The following is a 16817-nucleotide window of genomic DNA, read 5'->3' as shown; positions in this document are numbered from 1 at the left end:
ACTTTTTTTGCTATGACAATTTGACCTTTATTTCATAGGCAAAGAGGGTGGTTTTGATATCTCTAGGCTCAGTTTAACTGAATCCTAAATAAAATGCAGACACATCTCCATGACCTGCAGACCTCATGGTGCCTCATAAAGAAATCACAAGAATTTAAAGCCAAAAAAATAGACTTAATTTATATTCTTCCTCCTAAACAGATCACAGCAGAAGAGTGATATAATGTGGGATTCTCAGTACATAATTGTAAATAGGATATTTTCATATTTTCATGGTTTTAATGATTAAAGAAAATGGTGTAGATGGGAATTGTCAGCCTTGAAGAAGTAGGCACACTGAGATTTAGCTGTACTGCTGTCCCACATGCCCTGCCCTGTACTGCTCAGTCTGCCAAGATAAAAGTGTTGGGAACACAATGCCCTTAAAGGATATCTGACATGACCTGTATGCAGCCTGTTAACTCTGTGCTTAATAGTCCAGACTGCATGAAAAGCATAGAAGAGGAATTCTGGATTAAAACTATTTCATGAGTAGCAGCAGACCCTAAAAGCACTTGCAACACTTTGGTTGTGTAGTGCTCGTGGTACCTGTAGTAGCAAAAGTAGTCACCACTTTGGAAAATTGGAGACAAGCACCTAAAATCAAAGTCAGGAACCCTTTAAAGGCTGGATTTATAATGCCTGAAATCATGTAGGACAGATCCACCCTTTCACATGCTGTAGAATTCCCTGTTGGCAGCAAACAAACTCTGTGAGGTACATCACACACCAAGGCAATCCTAGCAAGGAGACATGGACAGGAATGAGAAACAGCAAAGTCAGGGACAGTGTCAGAAATGTCACATTCAGGATCATTTAATGGATCATTCACAAAACTCCTGCCAAATCTTTCAGAAATCATGGGTTTGATCCACGAGGTTCCTGAACACCACAATTCCTCTCTTGACCACAGACACAGAGGACTTAAAGGATCCTTCACTGAGTTGAATTACAACTCACATCAAATACTAAAGGCAAAGTTTTCAAGCAGATTATTCCTTCTGCAAGGGTCCATTTGTAATAACAGGAATTGCCATGTTGCTAGGTTTCCATTCTCTCTTCCATGCAATTGTCAGTCAAGTGATTGCTTCATGTAAAAGATTATAATCATTATAATCAAATATAATTTAAAACTTATGCTAGGTGGGCTGATGTTGCATCAGAACCACTCTCAAACCTACAATTAAATCTTCTATCAGTGTTTTTCTTATAAAGTCTGGTGCTCATTGGATTTTTCATTTATTCATGAATGCTTATCCAAACTTCAGATGCACTTGTGCATAAATATAATTAAAACATGTTTATTTTATATTGAAGAATATGCAGGTAATTAGTAATGTAATGAGTTGAAGGTCAGAGCAATCACAGGCATTTTTACTTAGTTTGGAGTAATAATTGTAAATATCTTTGCACATGTACAATTTCCTTGCAGCTTTGGCATGTTGGCTTTAAAAAATGCCATTATTGCCTGTTTTCAATTTGCACCCTCCCTTCAGGTGTTTATGAATATTGACACCATCCCCATTTTGTGCAATCAATAGCAGGAACTACATAAATACATTTTTGTGATGTTAAGGAGCGTGGGACACTTGAATTCATGCCTAATACTCCTCTCTGTATATTAATGGATTGTCTGGATAGGGATAAGTGCTCTGAGGGGCACTGACAGAGTTATTCCTCTTCAGTTTTAGTGCAGTTCCTGCACCTTTGATAATTACCTGGACTGTGACTGTGCCACGCTGTGAGCAACCTGACCCAGCCAGCTCTGCTCTGACCAGGCGACCTCCAGGGAGCTCACCTGAATTTTTCTGCTATTTTATGGCTCTATTCTATCACACTTTATGTCATCACCAAACCCCTTGTGCTGGAAGGAAAGTTGCTGAGCATTAACATGCAGCTCTGGTACCGTGAATTCTCAGTGCCCAGATGGCCTCCCACGTTAGCACCAGCAAAAGGACAGATGTTTTTGTTATCACAGCTGGAAGCTGAGTTCCTCAAGGAAAAACAGAAAGCAAATCATTAGACAACAATCCTTAATGTATAATACAAATCAAGCACAAAATAAGTAAAAATTGTTTGGAATCTCAATACCATGTGATGTTTTTCACGCAGTCTAGAAGAGTAAATGCTACAGAAACATCCCTTTCAGGTGTGCAAGCAGGGCAGGAACCAGAGGCCCTGCTGCCTGAGGTTTTGGCCCTGTGCAGCCTTAAAGAGAGGCAGGATCTGCCAAAGCAGGATCTGCCAAGGGGAGAGGAAAACAGATTTGCTCTGGAGAGTTAACTCCGTTCTGGTAAACCATGCATTCCATCTGCCAGCAGGAATACAACCTTCTGTGATACCACAAAAAGGTGTAAAAAGTAAAGTGTGCTCTTAAAAATTGCACAAAGCTGATGCTTGAGAGGTGACCTTGCCTCCATCTGTGTGTGATGGTGGAGCCGTTGGGCTCCCTGGCACCTACTCCAGAGCCAGAGGGAATGGACAGAGCCCTGGGAGTGACCTGGGCATTGTGCAGAGCTCTGAATTCCCACAGCCAGGAATGCTGCTGCTCCTGTTTCCATGCACAACTTTACCAAGTGGTCTAAGTTTGGTCTGGGGCTCCACTTGGGAACTGCAGTCACGATTTTTGTTTGCTGGGAATGAAATCCCCTTTCCTGCTTCTCTTTCACAGCCGCTGATGAGCTGAACCTCGAGCATGGCACAAGCCTTTCATTCCTGACAGGACCCCCCCTGGTGCCCAGGGAACAAACTGCTGGAGGAGCTCATGGCCACCCTGAGGCTGGGCTGCTGCAGGTGATACTGCAGGAAACAACTCCCACCTTTCCTCCTTTGGAAACTGCACTCATGGCTTATTTCTAGTGAACACAACTGCTGGGTTGCCCTGAGCAACTTTGTTAATAGGTGTGTGACATTCAGGAGTAAGGTAGGTAAAATTAATGCTGCATGGAAAGGTCTGAGCCTTGGTGTTTTCCTATAAATAAAGTGATTTGTGCCAGACATGGCCTCTTTGAAAAATCTGTAATCCTGGTGATGAAGAAAGACTGACTTGAGAAACTGGGAACTGGAGCATAGAGAGATTTGGGTAAGGTTTCTAAAACCAAGTGATTCAGCACTCCTGCTCCACTTCTTTCTGAGTATCTAAATGTCTCTGGAAATGGAACTTAACTACATTGGAACATTAATTTCTGAAAGGCATCATGGGAATGACAAAATCAGGAGCTAAGCCTGGATTTCCTGCAACTCCATCAGTTCTCTACCAGCCCAATGTTAGCTGGTGAATGAGAACCAAAAGATGAAAGGAAGTGGCACTTATGGATATAACTGCAATGAGGAGAAATATTAGAATTCACTAAATCACAGATAAAGTGAAAACTGGACCACATCTAAAAAAAAATCTTCTATTTTATCATCCAAAAGTTCTAGTAGTGATCAAAATAAAGAAATTAAAGTTCACACTGTTCCTTGTTTTGTATGAACTTTCATTGATTGCAGGACTCAAAAAATGAAGAATTGGTTTGTTCACTGTAACATTTTCAATGAATCATATTTAAGGTGACATCCTGGTACTATACTTGAAAGCCATAGAGCAGGGAAACATAATGACCTCTCTTGTAATCCTGGAGTTTTCAATGGAGTACCCTCATACAGCAGTAATTTGATATTTTGCCGTTTAAAAATGTAATTGAGAGCATTTTTATTGGATGTTCTCATTACAGAGCCACCCAGCCTTCATTTGATAAAGCTGTTTAACAGCGGACTGAAAATGAATGATCAGTCAGAAGGGAGAAAACTACTGATGAAAAATGGAAAATAAAAAGCCTGGAAAAAATTTAATCACTGCAAATTTAGAGATAATGACATTGCTCTTCAAGGTATTGTGATTTTTTCTCTGCCAGCATTCAGAACCCTGTGTATTACACCCCAGTGAAATGCTTCACTGCAGTCTTGCAGGGTTTCTAAGATGCAAACTGGCAATTCACTGAAGCCCCAGAAGCAGCAGCACTGCCTCATTTTCCCTGTGTGCTACCAGACTTCTCCTTTTCCTTACCTGTTTGCTTTCACTGCCCCTTTATTTGGTACTGCAGCTTCCATGTGAGCTCTGAGCAGCTTTGGGAAGTACTTGCAAACAACAAGTAGAACTGTACCTGGTTTTCTGTTTTGCCAGTCTTTGCAGCTCTTAGTTCTAATTTTTCTGTGTGCTGTTCAGCTTTCCTGATTCAGCAAAGGACCTGGCACTAGTTTTATGCCTCAAATTCAAATGAATGAAGTGGAAGCTAGGTATTGAGTAATTAAGGATGTTGTGCATTTGAAATTCCAAAAATTGGCCTAATATCATAAGAACCACCTAGGTTTGACAACTGGTGATGAGCTGTCATCTGTTTATGTAACTCAAATGGAATGATGCCAATAACTCAAAATAGAAAAGTTTTAAACTGCATATTTTTTTACTAATATAAAAAACTGACATAGATAAGAACTCCCAAAAGTGATCAAAAATAAACGGATTAGGAGACTCAGCCTGCTTCATTTTTTTCCCAAAACTGTTTGCAGGCTGAGAGCTTTTTCTCCATGCTAAAGCAAGTGATAGGAATTTTGAATTATTTGCTGCTAATCTCTAAATGGCAAATGTCCCTCAGTTTTGTTGATTTGTTTCAGCAGCTCCCACGAGACCATTCTGCTTACCACGAGCATGTTTTTATACTGATTGATTCAGAGACAGGAGAGAGAAAAGATATAAAACCATATAGCTTACAAGAGAAAAGTAACTTCCACAGGTGTAATTAAGGACAGCCCTTCTTTCACTTAGCAATAAATTACATTTAGATTTTGTCAGTAATTGGCAAAAGAACAAGCAAACAAAATCTACACTTTTTTTCACTTAAGTTTCATGTCTCATCTGTTCTAGAATACCTCTATCTGTCTTTTTTGATGTGCTGATAATGAACAGTTTTAAGGTGCTGGGAAGCAGAAGGAAAAAAGCCCAAACCATTTATCAGAGAAAATCTTCTGCTTATTTGAGCAACAGAAATGTAGCAATGCCTCAATCTTAATTTCAAGTTTAGTTTAGTTCCTAAAATATATAGCTGCCTCTCGGGCACTTGTCATTTTTTTCCTTATTCCCTGAAATGATTACAGTCACCCACTGCCATTTCAGCCCCTGTGCTCTAAATATTTCTGCTTTCTACTCCTTTCTCATTTGGTCTATGTATATTTTTTCCTTCATGACTTTCATCAGGGTCATGCTCAGGCTGGAACTCTAAGCAAGTCTTCAGAAGTGTCTTATCAGTAAACTGGAAATCCCTTCCAATTTCATTAATGGACAGAAGTGCCAAATATTAATTTTCCTATTATATTTCTTTCTGATGTTTCAAATACTAAAAAATACAATGCAATGAATCTAGTTATTTCAGTTTTTAAAGCAGAAAATTTGTAATAAATAATTCATGCTGAATTCCTTTGAAATATTCTTTTAATGGCTCATGTCAGAGGAGAGCTAAAGCAGTGAGATAATCTACAGAAAATGCAGCTCTGGAGGATGCAGCTGCACAAGTGTCATACAATGATCCTGAATGGCTCCTATTACCTTGGAGAATATGTGGATTAATGTAGACCAGCAATGGAGACAATAGATGAGAACTCTCTGTTTAGACAGTGGCTGTAAGTTTATTATGGAGAGCTCCTACTGGCTCATTTAGTGTTTGTGAGAGCTGACATTTGCCAAAACAGCCAAATTCCAGGATTCACTTACATGCCAGGGTTCCTGGAGATCCCAGTGCAGATCCAAATTGTACTGAAATATGTATCCCATTGTCACATGTCACAATTCCCTGTAAAACAAATAATGAAGGATTCACAAGAAGCTTCAATATAACGGAGTAGAAAAATAGCAGTATGGATCTTGAAATCCTCTGTTTGGGCAACAAGAATTCATGTCATAATTCCAAGAAGCAATATCTGATATCTTCACCAATTTCTGATTAATCTCCTTTGACGTTAGTGTTAAATATTTTTGCTAATAAAGGAATGCATTTGAATATAAGAAAGCATGGGGAAACAGGAAAAAGGTAAAGCAGGAGAGGGCAAATAAACCTTTGGTACTTGCATAAAAAGGAAAAAAAAAAGAGAAAATATAGCACAAGTAGATTTAAACTTTGAAAAAACCCTAGGGTTTACAACGTATTTTACTAATTCTCTCAGCATTAGCTTTCTAGCAAATACCATGGACCTGAGCTTTCAGACGAGAGGAAACAGTCTGAGCAGTCTTCCACTGCTCCTGCACAGCTTTGGCACAACAGGGCAGGATGGGGAGGAAATGGCAACAGGAACAATGACTGGAGAAACAGCAGTGAAAAATGGTGCTCATTAAAGAAGATTTAGAGGATTTCTGCTACTATTTAAGAATCTTAAGAATTGCTTTGTTATTAGAAACTGATGCATGATTCTTATTTTGGTTCCACACTGTAAAGTGATTTGCTGCAATAAAGCATTTCAATCTGCAGCACTGATCTATGAAATCCATCTTGGCTATCCTGACTTTCTTCCCAAATACACATGAAAAAAAAAAATTATACAGAGATATCTTAATTTTTCCAATGTACTCACTCTTATTTTCCCCTCTGAGATATTTCAAAAAATATCCTCTCCTTTTTCCAAAAGATAGCAGTGAATGCAGAAAGGTATGGATATATAACATTTTGCAAGACCTTGTCTGAATTCAGAGATGACTGCTGACTATTTAAGAGAAATCATTAATAGAAGGTTTATTCCATTCTGGGGTATTTTCTGTCTAGAAAAAGTGATTCCCAGGAGATGAGGTGGCAGCTGTCCTGTAGCAGCATTAGCAGTGTACTTTCAGCAGGGTTTTATGGATAGGTGTTCTTGCACCTTCTACTTTCTCTCCCTGTGCAGTGTTTGCTCCCTCACCTGCTGCAAAGGAGAGAAAATGGAGTGAAAAATGGCATAAATATACCCAGAGTTAAACCAGGGTATTCCCTGAAGGCTGGGGAGAAGTTCCCTTTTTTCCACAGGGAAAAGTCTAAGGATATGATACGATGTCCTCTGCCCTGTGCAGGTCCACGATGCTCAATAAATAAGGTGAATTTCCTCAGTCAGAGACATAAAAATCGAGTGCTGCACCTGTGTGAGGAGCAAATGATTTTTTGAAAAATGGGGCTCTTCCACTGCATTATGTATAACACTTCTCCCCATCACCATTCACCCATCCAGATAAAATGGAGCCTCTTTCCTCTTCAAATGTCAAATATGTAATAGATACTTGGAAATGGAAAGGATACCTTAGGGTACATGCTAATGTACTTCCTTCAATTAGGTTTTATGATTATGACCTTTATTCCAACAATAATTTAATGTTTTAATTAAATTTGCAACCATTTTCATGGCTGCAAGATGTCCTTCATCTCTCTCTACTGTAATTTAATGAAGTGGTTTTCAATCACAATCAGCAATATCCAACAAGAAATTTTAATATCAGTTTTCAGCAATCTTAGGAGATCTTTCATGTTTTAAAACAAACTTCATACCAGTGCTATGGCAAGGAATAATTCCAACCTCTACTGTAAGCAAAGAATACACATTTTCAGTTTTGGCAATCAGATGTGGAATATTAAATGTTAATTCCAAAAAGAGAATAAAAATACCCTTTAAGTAAAAATGAGAAGAGTTTAAAAAATTAAAAATTAAACTATTTCAAATATAAGAGCACCTTGGTAAAGAATATCTATTGCTAATTACCATTAAAAATGTCTCTTGATTTATGACATGTTTCTTATTAAACATCAAAATCTGGATGCAGGCTACTGAGTTCATTCTTCATTGATCTTTCACATCTCAAATTTTCAAGAATCCATTTGCTCAGAAAATATCCATTGACATTTGAAATAATAATCATGTTTGAACAACTTTTGACAATATTGTGATCTGCCTGGCCACCAGCATTCATGAAAAGAGTGATTTACACCATGCAGAAGACTTCTGGAAATAGATTGCAGCAGAATATTAATTGTACACCTTCCAGAAATGTTGAAAATGGCATTTATTCTTTTGAGAACATCAGTCTAGCATTTATTCTTTGCAGCAATTTCTGCCCGAATTCTGTCTTCTTGTTTCTGTATAGATGATTTCTTTTCAACCACGTTTATGTTGCCTACAATAACAGCAACAAGGATGTTCAGGAAAGGGGAAAAGAACACCAGAAAAAAATGTTCAGAATATTTAATTTAGAAGAAGAAAATAAACTACTGCTATGCATTCTTTATGCAAAAGCAACAACTCTGCACATATTTGCACAGAAGGGGGAAGCACAGCAGCAGAAACAGGAAAACAGTTAATAATATTAACTCATCACCTTAGGAAAAAAAAGAAACAGCATTTTTCTCTTTCTTGCACACTGACTGGATTTTTTATTGAAGGACATCCTAGACTTGAACCTCTTTTTTGGGTATTTTAACAAGAATCAGAGTAATCTCAACTAGTTTCTAACTAGGAAAATGTATCACCTTGGAAATAAAAGGCAGCTGAAAAGGGAAATCAGAGCACCTAGTTCTGAGGAAATTTTGGCAGTGGCTGATAACATGGACCACATGGATTTTTAAATTGCAGTCACAATGCCAGGGCTGAAGCCAAACCTCACAGCAGCTGGTTTCAGTTCATGTCGATATATTGGGCACAAGAAGAGATCTCTCTAGTCTGGGGCTGTGGGTGTGTTGAGGCTTGATGGGGTCAGAATCACCTGAAAGCAGCTGAAGTAAAGAACTGTACCAGTTTGCAGTGGTAGGATGAAAGATGAAGGTTTTCTGAAGCAAGGCCAGGAACAGAAATGCCAAGTGGAAATGAGAAGTTTCCACGGGAGGGAAGGTGCAAAGCAGGAAAGCAATGGTACATGTGGTGACAGGAGAAAATCTGGGCTGCAGTGAAAATGAGCAGAACAGAGTCAGAATCTCTGTTCTGACAAAGTCTGAGGAGATGCCAAGAAATATAACCTGGATTTTGAGAAAACAGAACGAGCTGTGTAACGCTGTGAGCCCTATATAATGTCAAGTAATTTTTTCCCCCCCGCATTCTTCTGAACCTTCCGTAGAACGAAGGTACCTTCTGCCATGGATCTCTCATACCCCTCTTTCTTGGCAGTGGTGAGTAAATTTTATCAGTTGCATCAGTGCAGCCTGAGTTTGCACAACAGTGATGTGGACGTGAACCTCGGGTGGGATTTGATACAAACTGCCCTGGCTGGGAAATGAGAAGGAGGGCTGGAAATTACTGAATTCAGTTCTATCCTCTGCAGACCACAAGCAATCAGGAATTTCCTGAAGCAGTCATTACTTGTGGAATGGTCTCTATCCATTGTGTGGTCACTGCTTTCAGTGCAATTATAATTTCCAGCCATAACCTGGTAATGAATGAAGAGGATTAATTGCTGCTGTGCTTCAACAGTTTCAACTGTGCTCAAAATTCTTTCCGGTCTCTTGGCACACAGGGAATGTTTGGCAATGAATGAAGAGGATTAATTGCTGCTGTGCTTCAACAGTTTCAACTGTGCTCAACATTTCTTTCCGGTCTCCTGGCACACAGGGAATGTTTGGTTTTCCAATGGGTTTGGGATGCATCTATATTTGTTAGCAAATGATCTTCACTTCTACTGCTTCTTGATTTTAAAATGTATATAGCTCTCAGCCTGAGACTCCTTTGGTTAAGAACATCAGTGATTTACCAAGTGTCTGCAGCTTGGACTGCTCATCTGCCTAATGCCATGAGGTACCAGTGCTGCTTTTGACAGAGCAGCGTGACATTTCTCTGAACAAACTCAAACAGTGCTTTGCCTGGCCATGGGCGTATTTGGGTGATTTTTTGTGCCAACAATGGGAAATATTTTTGCCTTTATGGCAGGTTGTATTTTTTATTTCTGCTGTCTCTAGTTATGAAATTCTCCAGAGAATCATTTACATGAGACAAAATTGATTCTCAGAAAATATATCAGAAATACCAAAGTAAGGAGAATGCATAATCTAGTGTATGAAAAAGATAAAATAGCTTGTCTACTTTGTGTCATATTCTGGCAATCAAATTATTGCATTTGCAGTATCCATCTCAATCTGTCAGTGCAGGATGGGTCACTGGCTCCTGCATTACAAGCTCAGTTTAGCAAAATCATCACTATTTCTCAAAAAAAAACCCCACAAAAACAGAGTGCAGTATCCATCTCAATCTGTCAGTGCAGGATGGGTCACTGGCTCCTGCACTAAAAGCTCAGTTTAGCAAAATCAAAAAAAACCCCAAAAAACAAAACCCAGAACAAAAAAAAAAATCATAGGCCAGAATTCTGCTAGAATGGTGGTTGCTAAAAACCAGCCTTGGTGGTTTTATTTAGTTGCTGATGTGTGATTAAGAAGGTGAGTAAAAATGCCTCAAAATGTTTAAATTAGGGCCTTATACTTCATATATTTCCTCACCTCAATTTTTCCTCCTCAATTTTGCACCTCAATTTTTATATCTTAAATAGTCACATGAATGGAGTTGGGATGTTTTAAATGCTCAAAATGTTTAAATTAGGGCCTTATACTTCATATATTTCCTCACCTCAGTTTTTCCATATCTGAAATAGTCACATTAATGGAGTTGGGATGTTTTAAATTATTCCATTCCCTGGCTGCTAAAATGATCAGAATATCTGATTTTGGGAGCTCAGAGATCTGAGAACAACTTCATCAAATTAAGAAGTACCTCAGGAATTCAAAAAACATTGAAAAGTAAATGCATATTATTACTAAATTCTGAGCCATAACGTGACCCTGGAAAAATGAGCTTTACAAAGTGCAGGAGATCCAGCTTAGCAGTGCACAGCTGGTAGAGAGGTGCATTCCCAGGAAGAAAACAATCTCTTTAACTTGCAATTCTAAAATGTACTTGGTGGTATTATCATGTACTGGAAGAAAATCTGCAGGTAAAAAATGTCTTTTGGAACTACATTAATAGTAGAAAATGGTAAACCCAGAGTGTGTCTGTCCCTCCAGGAACATTTAGTTGAAATGGAAGTGTCAGGAGTGTCAGTGGCTGACTGCAGGACAGCAGCACCTCAGACTGGTGTTTCCAGCACTGGCTCACCTCCTCCCTGGCTGTTCCACTGAATCCAGAAAAGCTCAGGTAGGATGGAGCTCGAGGGTTCATTGAGGAGCACTTGGGAGTCAGTTCCTGTGGCAGGGAGGTTTGTGCACACAGAATGGCTGTGTATGCCCTTGTGCCGGGGTTCCCTGGAGAAAAATGAGTATGAGGGGATCAACGACTTGCAGACCATTTTCAGACTTGGATAACAACATTTTCAAACCATGTTTTAGTAAGAGACAGATGTATTAGAATATTAGAAGGAAGGCACAGCAAAGGAAGTGATATGCACATTCTTTTTTCACTTACTGTAGAGCTTAGGCAGAAATTTTTATGACTTTATTGAAGTCATGTAGGACAGATGAAATCACTGTCCTCTCAGGGAATTATCTGTCTCTCCCTCTTCTTGTGGTGCTGCCCCTTTTAAAGAAATTTATCCTAAATAGACTTTCTTTATGTTTAAACTTGCTGTTAAGGCATATGCTTGCATCCCAGACACTCTAAATTAAACATTCCTGTGCTGATGCACAAGCATCATTACTCCCAGAAGAGTGGATGAGTTTTAATTGCCTCAAACATCACAGCAATTGAGGAGATCCACAGGAACAGGAGATCCACAAAAGCTTTTCATTTTGAACATAAAGTCTCATTGTTCACATAAAACCAGCAAACCGGGTCAATGTTGCATTTATCCAACCAAGTTCTTGCCAAAGGGGGGGAAGGAAATTTGGAAAGGCTGAACTTGGGGCTCAGGAATCTGCTCCCAGCCTGCCTTCTGCTCCAGGTCAAGCTTTAACACCAGACAGCCACTGGTTACCCTTCAAAATGGAGGTCAAGCTAATTAGTTGAGAGGATCTATAGAAGCACTTTATAACAACCAAATTAATACTAGATGACTTAATAATGATTCATATTATTACTACTGAACAATTAAAAATTATGGGGCCATTATTTTAAGTCTTGGTCCATGTTACAGATACCTGTCCCAGACCAGGAGATGTCCACTGAGCTAAAAACACATTTCATCATTGGAAGCAATGAATCTTGGGAGGAGTGGTATTTAAACCATCAGACATTTATGAGCAGCAAAAAGAGAAGCTCCATAAGTTTTCTGCCCTTTGTAGTTTTTATAAGAGACAAACTTGGAAATCCTAATGCCAGTCTCTTCTGTACAAGCCTCTTACAACTGAAATTTATTTATTGATTTGGGTTGAGTTGCTGCTCACTAAACTGGGGACAGTAAAAACTTCATGGTTTGCATTTAAAGTCTGAATGCACTGGACTTCAGCTCCTAGCCACTGAATCTGGTTTGATAACCAGAGATAATTAGTGGCTTACATTTTTAAAACAGATTTAGTGAAATCAGCAATGTAAAAAATATTCACTAGGAATTTATCTATTTTTCAGACCAATTTTTTGTTTTGTTTGGGATCTGTTTGTTTGTTTTTTCCAGAAGAGACAATAGGTTTTGTAAGAAATTCAGACTCATATCACATATTTCTCTTAAATGCAACATAACTCAGTAATTCTAAGTTATACTCTCTTCATTGCTGATTAAGATCTTGACAATTTTTTGCAGCTCTAAGTAATAATTTCAAATACAATTCTGGTGCCTTTTTCTAAAGAGCACCTTTATTCTTTCAGGCAGGTGAAAGGTCAGTGCAGCCTGTCTGAACAGCAGATGGCCAGCAGCAAAGCTTTCCCTGCTGACATGGTTATAAAGGGAGACACTGCTCTAAAACTGAGTCTGTCACTGCTCATAAACATAATCTACTGATTGACTTGTAAAGCTCCACCTGAACATTTCCAGAATTTTACACCAAAGACATTTTTTATTTCCTCTAAATATATAGGAATTATTCTGAAAAAAAACATGATCCTGCAACACAGACCTGCCAAAACATCCAAAGTCAAATCCCAAATGTTCCCAGTTTCCATCAGTAAAAATTTTTATTTTTCAGTAATACCTACCATGAAGCTGCCATTAGTTTTAATAGTTCTAATACTGATTTTCATGGCATTTTAAATAAAACTGAAACATTATCCTGTAGTTTTCCTTCTCTCAAGTGATAGGATTGAAAACCATACTACTGTACATGTGAAAAAATGATGTTCAACTCCCAGTCACCCACCATCCTTTCTCAGTTTGCTGTTATGTGCTGTGGTGTTTTGTTACCATGGAATATCTCAAACTGTAAAGGACACAAAAGGATCAAGTCCAATTCTGTGCTCCTCTCAGGACTACCTAAAGTTGAGCAGCATGACTGGAGCACTGTCTGGAGGCTCCTTCAATTCTGACAGGCTTGATGTCTATTTTATTATATAATACATATTTTAATGTAATTTGCATCAATGTATACCACAGGCTGATCTCTAAGTCTGACATAATTGTCAAATATGGTATTAATATTCTTCTGATTTATTATAAGAAACATTGTGCAGATGTTTGCCACAAAAATTTAAATGCAACATTACAGATTCCAATAAAGCTGATTCTTAGCAGGTATGTCTATTATTGAATTTCATATTCTTCTAAAGCACCAAGTGCCCTGGCCCATTCTGTTTTCTTAGGAATCTCTGGTACCCTATATTATTTACAAAATGTAATTAAATTCCCTTCAATCTATCCATTCATGGTGGCTTAAAAGAAAAAGCTATAATCCACCTTACTGCTTTTGTTGCATGCTCACTATTTACATTTTTGTGTAAAATCTCATTATTCAGACTGCTGATTGAATAACTTTGAAGTGTTTTGTGTCTCATTAGCAATGCTGCTCATTATGCAGGGTATGATGACTAATGGAAAGCCTTTGTCTCACAGCTCTAGGAGATGGAGATTTTTTTATCATAAGCTACTGTCCAGACATGAAATGATTATGGAAGTAATAATAAATAATTAAAAACTTAATTACAATTTCCTTTCAAGGATCCTCACCACTTTGCTGGTGTTTAGGTTTTGTTGTGATTTTGAATGTGGGTGTTTCCTTGTAAATGTACATAGTCTGGTATGACAAATATGAACTCCAAAAATGATACATTTATACCAGTGACACAAAGTAAACAAGGGGGAGAAACATCTCAGAAAGGTTTTGAAAATGCCACAGTCCCTAACCCTTTACATCAACACAGGCCAATTCACTCAAAGTGGGAATCCTAACATTTAATCCTAATTTAACACTAATAATATTTCATTTAACCTAAATAATGCTCCAGATAGCCTCAAGATATGGAAAACATGCATTCCTTGTATTAAAAAACATAATACTATTTTTTTTCTCTTTCTGCATGGAAAAATTCCCCACAACAAGGTGATCCACACAATAGCACTAATAAAGGGCAAACCTCAGCCCAAGCAGAAATATCTACAGTCACACATGCTCTTCAACAAAAGCCATGTATACGATTTCTTCACACCAGATAAATAAGGAATCCACTGGGGTGGATAATAAATGCTCCTGAAAAACATCATGATTTGCTTTTCCTGAAAGGTCAGCCATGACTTCCTTATCCATTGCAAGCAGAAATATCTACAGTCACACATGCTCTTCAACAAAAGCCATGTATACGATTCCTTCACACCAGATAAATAAGGAATCCAGTGGGGACATAATAAATGCTCCTGAAAAACATCCTGATTTGCTTTTCCTGGAAGGTCAACCATGACTTCCTTACCCATCAAGTTTGTAATAGAATATGAAAATAAGAATTTCCAGCCAGGTTTCACAGCATTTAGTGCATTATGCAAGGTTTTAGCTCTGTGACTGAGAGCATTCAATTTTGCTAAAATATCTCTAATTTCCATCATTAGGAACAGCTCCTTTTTAAGAAAAGAGGTGAATTCAGTTTTGGTTTGGTTTGTTATATAAGGAAGTTTTTGATTAATAGCTACCTTACACACAAAACATTCAGAAAATCTGCTGTACCTCTACAAAAATTGCATCCTTAAATGCTTTTAAAAATCCTGGTCCCTGGAAGAATTTGTCTACTTGTATTTTATGAACTATTTCCTGAGTTAAAATGAAAACCAGAGTTAAGTTGTCAAAGAAAATTGAAAGAGATCCTGAAAAGACACAGAACTAAAAGGAGCCTATTTTTAGTTTAGAAGAACTACATATGTACCACACTTGAATCATTATCCTCATCAGGATGACAGGTGATGCCAGGATAATACATAAAGTCTCTGATTAGAAATTAAATGGCTATGACAGAGTCTAAAGGCCACAAAGCCTTCAGATTCCCCTCCTCTCTGTCCTCTTCCTCCACAACAAACTCTCTACTCATTCAAATTCAAGGATGCACTGCAGGGAAGAATCAGTAAAACCAACATCAGAAAACAAAGCAAACACAAATAAGACATGCAGCTGTCAGTAGAACATTTTCTAGCCACAAAGTGAGCCTAAGGAGAAGACATCCACTGTACCATGGAGAACACAGGAATGCCTTTTGTCAGCAGCTGCTTCTGGCTTCCCAAAACACCCAAGTGATGAGATTTCCACTCTGTGCTACAGACCTCGATTCTAAATCAGGAAATGCAATAATAACTTCAAACACACACTGCAGATTCCCTTCTCAGCTCTAAAGGAGAGCAGCCCTGCTGCTCTGCTGGCACTACAGCCAGGAAAGGAGCTCCCCACACACATCCCATTTTCAGGAAGCAAAATGCCATTGCAGGGATATTCCAGTAGCAGCAAGCCCAAGAAAATGTGTCTCAAATTATTCTTCCTTGGCTGTGTTGTTTATGACTTAACTACACCACAAGTGCACTTTGAGGAATCTTGTGACAATTAATTAACAAGAACAATTGTTTACATGTTTACTCATTAGAGAAATAATTTCTTTTGAAGTGGGATTGTTATTTTCATCATCTTGACTGATAAACTTAACTCCTCATTATATTATTCCTTGCCATCTAAATTAGCATCAGTAGGATTTGACCACAAGACAGATTGCTGCAGAAGCTGAGAATAGAGACCACCTTCTTATGTAAACTGAAATAAGTGAAAATACTTCTTCAATTTCTCAGATTTTGCCTTCAGGAAACACAAATCTGCAAGTCCCAATGGGTTAGACAAGAGTGAATGTATACTGGACATCTTTGACCTAAGGTGTGGGCTTTTCCTATACTACTACTTTTCCTATACCTATACTGCAGAGTAGCTTTGCTTATTAATTCCATTTACAGCCCTTTGTAAATGTGTTTGAGGATTGCTGATTTCCATGGTCTAGGGAAATGAGAGAAATGAAATTACAATAAACTGATACTTTGTGCCCCATCAATCAACAGTGACAAACCACAGAAATCCTTCTACTGCTTGGGTGCACCAAGGGCAGTCCTGAGCACCCAGCCAGGCTGCAGCATGGAAGAATGGTTCAAATGGCTGCCATGGTCAAATCTTTTTGCATTCCTTTATTTTCCTAATACAGACTCCTAGTCTGAAGTTAGTTTGTCTTAAAATATTTGTCTTCTACCTCAGTGTGTCTTACAGTACCCTCTTCTCTCCTTCCCAATGCCTTCGTTCTTTTCTGCCTGGGTTACAGCTTCAGCCAGCAAAGCATGGCTTGTAACAGAGAAGGTTCTTAGGAATTCAGCTCCATTGTACTCCACCTATCAAGCTCGGTTCCAAAATAAATTCAACCCAATTTTCAAATATTCTCTCAAAGGC

This window comes from Onychostruthus taczanowskii, unplaced genomic scaffold (genome assembly GCF_017590055.1).
Source record: "Onychostruthus taczanowskii isolate IOZ18803 unplaced genomic scaffold, ASM1759005v1 scaffold150, whole genome shotgun sequence".
Lineage (NCBI taxonomy): Eukaryota > Metazoa > Chordata > Aves > Passeriformes > Passeridae > Onychostruthus > Onychostruthus taczanowskii.
Note: the sequence above shows the minus strand (reverse complement) of the source record.